The following is a 9,575-nucleotide window of genomic DNA, read 5'->3' as shown; positions in this document are numbered from 1 at the left end:
CCTACTCCTTTCAAGCAACTGGGGAATCTGCTTCCGTCACTAAGTCGATCATCCACTCTTGATTTTTGCTGTACACGTATCTTTCGGCCGGTTGGATTTCCACCGTGGCTAGGCGGTGTGGGAAATAATCTGTATACTTCCCTTATTATTAAGGATTATAACGAATATAATGATGACGATCACTAGTCATAAAATTAAAATACATAAACAAAATATAGGATTCAGAAATAACCTTCGGTCCTAGCAAATACGGCCTAAGAACAATATCAAAGTAGATATTCGCCTATCAGTTGCACCCAAGACGATTTGAGATATGCCCTATTGATAATGCTAGAATCGATCTAAAATTTTCTATAAAATTTATTTGTTTTGTGTTTTTCTTCTGATGAGAGAGGAGGCTAGGTAAAAAAGAATTAGGGTAGAATAATGATCTCCCTTTTTCTTCTTATGGTGACCGAAAAATGGGAGTGAATTAGGGAAATATAATCTTCCCTAATTCGGCCCATATAACCGAAATAAGGAGTGTAATCTCCTTATTTTTGGTCTTTCCAAAAATGTATAAAATGTGTTAAATTGTCATCTAGTGAGGATCGAACCCATGACCTCTTGGTTTGTGTACCTTCACTATTACCACTATGACACATTCACCTTGTTGATATTAAATATAACTGATTACATTTAATTACGAATTAACAGATTAATTCGTCCAAGCTAACATTAAATACATTTAATTAAATATAACTTATTATATTCAATTTACGAATTGACAGTTAATTCGTCTCAACTAATATTATTTAATCTTCATTAAATAATTGTCTTATCAACACATTGACTAACTGTTTAGTCATATTAGGCATCAATGTGATTATATTTCTATAACCACATTTCTCAAACACATCCTATAGGTGTGACCTTTAGGGACCAGTTGATCACCGCCATCTGTATGATAATAACGTCAAACTTTCTAGCAAGCCAACCGTTATTAGGTAAACGTTAATCAATTGATTAAATATACGAAGTATACCCTTGTGAACTGTAAGAGATTTACAAATGTTATCACACTAATTTGTGGAGGACACAAGCTCCAACAAACTCCCACTTGTCCTCACAAGTGTATGTGCGATAACCGATTCTCATATCCTAAAATTTCTCCCACTCAATGTAAAACAATTTGCAAATCCGTATTCACAAAGGTCGTATTTTACAAGCGATCAATATCAAGAGTGGTTTCCCGACTAGAGAGTAACTTAACTGATAAACGAATCAACATTCGAGCATGGCCATGCATTTCGATTACAACTCCTTGAGTGGCCCCGAGAAATAACTATACCGATAAGGGTTGGATATTTTCCTCAACTCGAATCCTGCAGATGTAAGCACGATGAAATGACCCGAAAAAAATCTACTTAGCCTCCGATTCACGGCAGATCGTGAGAAAGAAACCAAAGTCACCCAAAAACTGCCTTAATCTCAAGAGAAAATCGATAGTCAAAAGAATCGACTCTAGGAACACAATGGATGTCCTATCCACGACCTGGCACCGAATGTTATTAAACATTTAGGACTCCATTACGTTGTCACAAAAAGTTGTCCTACGAGGTATCGTCATAATCTCGCATCTGTGATCGATCAGTCAACCGTTTGACTTATGGCTCGTTGAACCCACCATCAATCGACTGCACAATATAATAGCCGGAGTTATCAACTCACATTGGCGATTACGGACCAAAACAAATATAATGTAATTCAGTTCACTTTGTGGCGTTCAATGTTGTCAGTACAATCCACATGAAAAACAAAATATTATATATAAAACGATGAAGTTATAAATAGTATATGAAAAAGATAATGTAATAAATCCATAATCAAGTATTACAACTCAGGAACACGTTTAATTCCCATGGAATTAACGTGCCCTACATGCTTATCATAATTCAACGATTCAGTAGTAGAATCTGCTACAACACTCTGTTTGGAACTCTTCCAGTTGATCGCAGCACCATTAAGAGTGAAGACGAACCCGGACTGAGATTTTGAATCATCTCGATCCGTTTGGAAGCTAGCATCTGCGTAACCGATTGCGCATAGCTTAGTATCGCCTCCATAAGTCAATACCCAATCCTTAGTCCTCCGTAGGTACTTGAGGATGTTTTTGACAGCTATCCAGTGTGTTTCACCTGGAGTATTTTGGTATCGACTTGTCATACTCAATGCATATGCCACGTCTGGACGTGTGCATATCATGGCATACATGATCGATCCTATTGCAGATGCATAATGAACACGACTCATTCGCTCAATCCTTTCAGGCGTCGTGGGTGACTGAGACTTGCTCAAATGCATCCCAGTCGTCATTGGAAGGTTCTCCTTCTTGGAGTTGGTCATGCTGAACTTCTCAAGAATCTTATCCAAATAAGACTCCTGACTAAGTGATAACGTCCGTCGTGATCTATCTCGGTAGATACGGATTCCCAAAATGTGTTGTGCCTCACCCAGATCTTTCATCTGGAAGTGGTTCTTCAACCATTCTTTAACCGAAGATAGGAGAGGAATGTCATTCCCAATCAAGAGTATGTCATCGACATACAATATCAAGAATACAATCTTGCTCCCACTCGACTTGATATATAAGCATGGTTCTTCGACCGATCGAGTGAAACCATACTCTTTTATCACCTGGTCGAAACGATGATTCCAACTCCGGGAAACTTGCTTAAGTCCATAAATGGAACGCTTAAGCTTGCATAATTTCTTAGGATGCTCAGGATCTATGAAACCTTCGGGTTGCACCATGTACAACTCTTCCTCCAAATAACCATTTAAGAAGGCGGTTTTCACATCCATTTGCCAAATCTCATAATCATGAAATGCGGCAATCGCTAAGATTATCCGAATGGAACGTAGCATGACTACAGGTGCAAAAATCTCATCATAATGCAATCCGTGCACTTGAGTGAAACCTTTTGCCACAAGTCGTGCCTTATAGGTATCTGGTTGCGTCTACAGAACGCTTTATTTTGTAAAGCCATTTGTACTGTAGAGGTTTTACCTTATAAGGTAAATCAACTAGATCCCATACGTCATTCTCATACATGGAGTCCATCTCGGATTGCATGGCTTCGAGCCATAGCTTTGAGTCGGAACAGGTCATAGCACCTTTATAGGTAACGGGTTCATTACTCTCTAGGAGTAAAACGTCATTCTCCTCGACCATACCAATGTATCTGTCCGGAGGATGAGAGACTCTACCCGACCTTCTAGGTTCCTCAGGAATATTAACCGTATCATCAGTTGGAGGAACAACTTCCTCCATCTATTCCTCGGTTGTTGGTTCTGGAATCTCCGACAGCTCGAAGGTTCTATTACTCGTCTTGTTCTCGAGAAATTCTTTCTCTAAGAACGTCGCACTAGCCGCAACAAAAACTCGATGTTCGGTAGGCGAATAGAAGTAATAACCAAATGTTCCTTTTGGATAACCTATAAAGTATGTCTTGACCGACCGCGGGCCGAGCTTATCCTCGTGTCTCCACTTGACATAAGCCTCGCAGCCCCAAACCCGAATAAAGGACAAGTTAGGTACCGTTCCCTTCCACATTTCATATGGAGTCTTGTCGACAGACTTTAGACGGACTTCGGTTAAGTATAAGAGCAAAATGACAAAGAGCAAAACCCCATAATGAATCAGGCACTACCGTGTGACTCATCATGGATCGAACCATATCAAGTAAGGTTCGATTTCTTCGTTCGGACACACCATTCAATTGAGGTGTTCCGGGTGGAGTTAATCGCAAAACGATTCCACATCTTTCGGTGTTGATCAAACTCATTTGAAAGATATTCGCCACCCCGATCCGAACGAGTGCTTTAATCTTTCTACCCAGTTGGTTCCGTACCTGCCTTCGTATTCTTTGAATTTCTCAAAGGACTCACTTTTATGCTTCATTAAGTAGACATATCCGTATCTACTTAAATCGTCCGTGAAAGTGATAAAATATCTATAGCCATCTCTAGCGGTAATTGACATAGGTCCACAAACATCATTATGTATGAGTCCTAATAGGTCACTAGCGCGCATTCCTACACCTTTGAAGGAAATTCGAGTCATCTTGCCAATGAGACATGATTCACACGTGCCATATGTAGAAAATTCAAATGCGGGAATAGTCCCATTATCGACGAGTTTCTTTACACGTTTCTCATTTATGTGTCCCATTCTACAATGCCATAGATAGGTTTGATCTTTGTCACCAACCTTTAATGTCTTATTATTCACGTGTAATACTTCCGTGGTTTGATCTAAGATGTAAATTCCATTCATGGAAACTGCTTTGCCATAAATCATTTCATAAAAAGAAAATACAGCTATTATCCTTTATTGAAAATGCAAAACCGTCTATATCAAGTACGGAAATAGAAATACAGTCCTTAGATAAACTGGGTACATAGTAACAGTTATAAAAATAACTCAAAACCACTAGGGAGTTGGATTACGTATGTTCCTTCGAGATCGCAACAACTCGTGCTCCATTCCCTGGCTCGCAGTCCACATCACCTTTTTCGAGAGGTATGATGTTCTTTAGGCCATGGAAATGATTACACAGATGAGAACCACAACCAGTATCAAGTACCCAAGTTCTGAAACTTGCATGGTTAATCTCAATCATATGAATATAAGATGACATACCAACAGGAACGACGCGGCCTGCTTTGATGTCCTCACGGTAGACGGGACAGTTCCTCCTCCAATGTCCAGTCTTGTGACAATGGTGGCACTCTATGTCACCGCCCTTGCTCTTTGCCTTGCCCTGTGAGCCACTAGTCTCACCAGGCGCACTCTTCCGTTTCCTCGCTTCTTAAACTTTGGCTTACCTACTGCTAGGTCGCCATGAGCCTTGCCCTTACCTTTACCTTTGTTGTAAATCGTGAGAACATCCTGCTTCATGCTCCCACTCAATTTCATATCCTTCGCGGTCTGTACGAGAAGGGAGTGTAGCTCATGAGGACTCTTTTTCAAGTCATTCATGTAATAGTTCACCCTGAAAAGGGCAAAACCATCGTGAAGAGAATGAAGCATTCGGTCTATGACAATGCTCTCACCGATTTTACAATCAAGTGCCTCCAGCTTCTCGACATTCTCAATCATGTGAAGAATGTGTGGGCTAACCGGTTGGCCCTTCTGGAGTTTCGCATCAAAGAAGCGACAGGTATGCTCATATATAACGATTCTCGGTGCTTTTGAGAACTCGTTAGTGAGCGTAGTTAAAATCTTGTTTGCACTTTGGGCAATGAAGCGTCTCTGCAAATTGGTTTCCATTGCAAAGATGAGTACGTTCTTTATCGCACCCGCTTCCATAACGAAATCACTGTAACACCCCCATACTCCAAGTGCCTTACCAGGACCACTCAGGTAGAAGGATGCTACCATCTCGGTTACCCGAGGCAATGATAATCATAAGACAATAAAGAAACGTACTTTAAAAGTAAATATAGTTTAAGTGATTACATAAATCAAAACCAAAACCGATAAACAAATACAACATTCTCGCAGACGGTCTCATCGCTAAGACTATCAAAGCTATAAAGCATCATCGACACAATGGAAGACTTCTAACCGCCACGTGATGACTCATCCCAGCTATCCCATACGCGTCATATCATACCTGCTCAATAACTGCTCACCACCCCCGAATGGATCACCACAGTTTTAAAAACATTTAAACGGGGTCAGTACTAATCACAAAACTCAATATATATATCAACAATAAGATAAACAGACAGCTTAACGTCACACACACAACCACACCAATTCCAACAATCTCAATCACCGACTGTCCACTGGACTACCACGCGGGGGGACCGCAGCCGTACCCACCAAATCCCCGCTCCACATAGTGAGCGATAACCCTATCCATTAATGTGCACATCCCTTTTGTGGCGGGCTCCACAGAAGGCAAAACTAGGGCGTGAAGCCACTCCCGCAAGTGACCTCACTCAGCCGAGGCCACGCCTCGCGAACCATAGACAACGATCACAATCACAATCACAACCACAATACAATTACTATATCAAACAACCAATCACAACACATCAACAATCATCCTATTATGGGACTAATACTGAGTAGGAAATCCTACTGCCAAACAAAGAACACAATCGACGGTCTCAACAAATTGTATCAAAATTCCACTCCTACGAATCCTCCTCCTAACATATAATCATGCAATTGCTACCAATCAAGAAACAAAACAAAAACCCCCAATCCCAAAATTAGGGTTTAACGAAACTTGACGAAATACTATAAAATTGGTATGTAGATCTTACCCTCGACGCAAAGATCACAAAGGTATAAAGAACGATGGAATCCGACCTCTCAAGCTCCGGGATTTGTCAACAACACGGATGAATGCGAAGAACGTAACTTGAATCTCCCTTTTAATGTTATTAGGTTTGTAAAAGTGTATTATGAAAGTGACGGAAAGATTTATATATTAATCCGTGTTATTAACAAAACCCGTCGAATTATCACCCGCTAACCGAGCTACTCGATCGAGTAGCTAAGGTACTCGATCGAGTGCCCTCTTACTCGATCGAGTATCCTAGTTACTCGATCGAGTACCCAACTAGTCAGAAACTATTTTAAAACGCAATTCACCCTTACTCGACAGAGTAAGGCCTACTCGATAGAGTACCCAAAGACTCATAAATACGGAGTATTACAGTCTTCCCTCCTTAAAAAGAACTTCGTCCCCGAAGTTCAACCCATACATAAAAACAAACATACTAACTCGGTCAAGACGCAACAAAGCTACTAAGAACTCAAAACAAAACCCCAACTTACAGAACATGAAACCATGGACTCTTAACACCAACTCTACCAACTATTCCTACCTCCACACCTCGCTCACGATGTCGTATCAACTACATCATAAACTCTCCCGACACTAACTCCATACATAACCAACTACATAAACATCAAACGGAATGTTACATTCTACCACCCTTAAAAGGAACTTCGTCCTCGAAGTTTACTCACACTCATAACCTCATCATCCAACTGTCAACACTATCGAAGTATTCTCGCATTCCTAACATCGAACTACTACAAGCACGTCCATGACCTTTTAACACTATCAACCACAACATATACAAATCCATATCTTATGCTACACCAACACTCTACTTCCAAATATACTACCCTATGTACAACCATCAAACTCTCTTTTATCGCATCCTACTCCTCTTAAGATAAATGTTACGTCCTCGTAACTCACTAATACTAAATCCGAGATATATCTTTTCATTATCCTCATCACCACCGCATGTCAAAGATAACCACCAAGAACCTAAACACTCGCCATGCACATATCCAAGGCTCTCTTACTTAAACAACTCTCATACTTCACTTCACTCGTCACACCACCTAACCTATATCACAAAATCCTTAACTTAATCCAAAACTTCACTTGTTCCCTATTACCGCAACATGACACACCTCTCTATATAAACTACATAAAACTCTTATCGTCAAAAGCATAACTCACGATCCACACTTGTTACGTACACTCACACTAGATCCTCAAGTTCTTTTCTTTATTACCGTAAAACTCATACAAAACTTAACATGACACTAATTCCCAACACCCTACACTCACTTTGTCCCAAAATCTGATTATGAACCACCTACGTCGTCCGTATCAATACAACACATGTTCCACCGATCACTTACCATGACTATGTGTAAAGCCTCATCTTAAAACAAGATCAAAAGTACTGTAACAACTTCTGACGACTGTGTCCCATCAACAGAATGTCACTATACCATGACAACAACGAAAACATATACAACTCTCTTCATATCATACTCTACTCTCATACCAAAACTGAACTGGTAAGAAACATCAATAAACAAGACAATCGTCTATCTCGCACCAATCGAAACTCGCAGGGAGCAACATCAAACAAAACACAATCTATGTATAACTGGTATGTAATTTCGAAACTCGAATCATAAACATCCTGCCTACTCCACCACATCCGGTGACGGCATCACAACACCGCCACCAACAGCCAACCGCAGTGCGAAAATACCCGCATCACAACACTAAATATCGTGCCCGGATCACCACCCAAGGCACCACAACCACATCGATAGTCATCACAACTTACACAATCCCATAAGTACTGGCTCAACATAACTTCACGAACAAGAAAAACTTACTCAAATCCACTTTACTAAATCACAAGCAACATATTATATGAATTAAACAGATACTAACCTCGTGAATATCATCCTCTTACCATATCACAGTTTGACATGTATCATGAATACATACAAGTGTAACCAGTTATGCCAAATCACTCAAATTATTACCTTTTTGAATATCATTCAATTAGATTAGCGTACTCAACATGCATTACAGAACATTCAAATAACAACTTCATGATAATCACACCATACCACGTCTTGTGAGGTCAAAACCTCACACAAACATTTATATATCACAGACCCGTAATTACATCCAACCAGTCAATCCTGATCACGTAAGTTACCACTCAACATAGGTTACCTGTCGCCCGAGTTTAACTCATATGCCCCTCATAACATATTCCCCATTCGCACAACCATCACTTCCTGCCAAATATAACCATACCATTACTATTCAACTATTAACATCCGCCTCATCTAGCCACATCTTATACCCTCTCACAATCATACACAACAATCAGGTCCCTACCAAATCAACCTCTTTAGAATTGCTACCTTTCTAATATACCATCACTCTTAACCATTAGTCACAAACCATAACACTACCACTGTTCGGACATCAAACCTCTTACACTCATCTCTAAACATCACGGTTTCTTTCCTATCTTTGGTTAACATTCCAAATAACGGACATCAAATCCACCAACAAAATTTACCTCAACATTCTTTTCAACACTATCCTTGACCGTAGCGTCATCTAACTTTCCACCAAAAATATCATATTGTGCAGATATTCTACCAACTTCTTACTCCCTTAATTCCTCAAAACCCATGAATAATCATGTTGTCCCGAGACTCCTATGTAAATCGTTAACTCAAATCCCCATGATAGTATCATACATCTTGACGATTCCTTACTTTTATATCACATAACTCCGGTCCAACAGCTTTTCCTAGTTTTACTCCCCTCATTCTTTTCTTTTACTCTCGACAAAATCAATTAACCATAAAACTCCTTATTACTTCTTCTTAACTCTTTAGTGTTCCTACGCTTTCTCATTGCTCCAAGACTCACATCCCATTATTTATATCGATATCATCTCATTCTTTCTTACCATGGATCTTCTCTTATTATGCTATCACTCACACTTGCCACTAATCTATCCATAAAATCAACGTTCACTGTTCAAACAATTGCATCCCCTTCGTACATCTCTAGAAATCAAAATTTATTTCATACCGTTAAATGCCCAAAGAAATCACACGTAGTTTCACCTCTTAATAAACCAAATCTTCCAAACTCACTCACTGTCTACAAATCCACCTCGCAACATGTCTTCATAAAGTTCACTATATACCACTATTCTCA

Source organism: Silene latifolia, chromosome X (genome assembly GCF_048544455.1).
Source record: "Silene latifolia isolate original U9 population chromosome X, ASM4854445v1, whole genome shotgun sequence".
Taxonomy (NCBI): domain Eukaryota; kingdom Viridiplantae; phylum Streptophyta; class Magnoliopsida; order Caryophyllales; family Caryophyllaceae; genus Silene; species Silene latifolia.
This window is presented reverse-complemented; position numbering follows the sequence as displayed.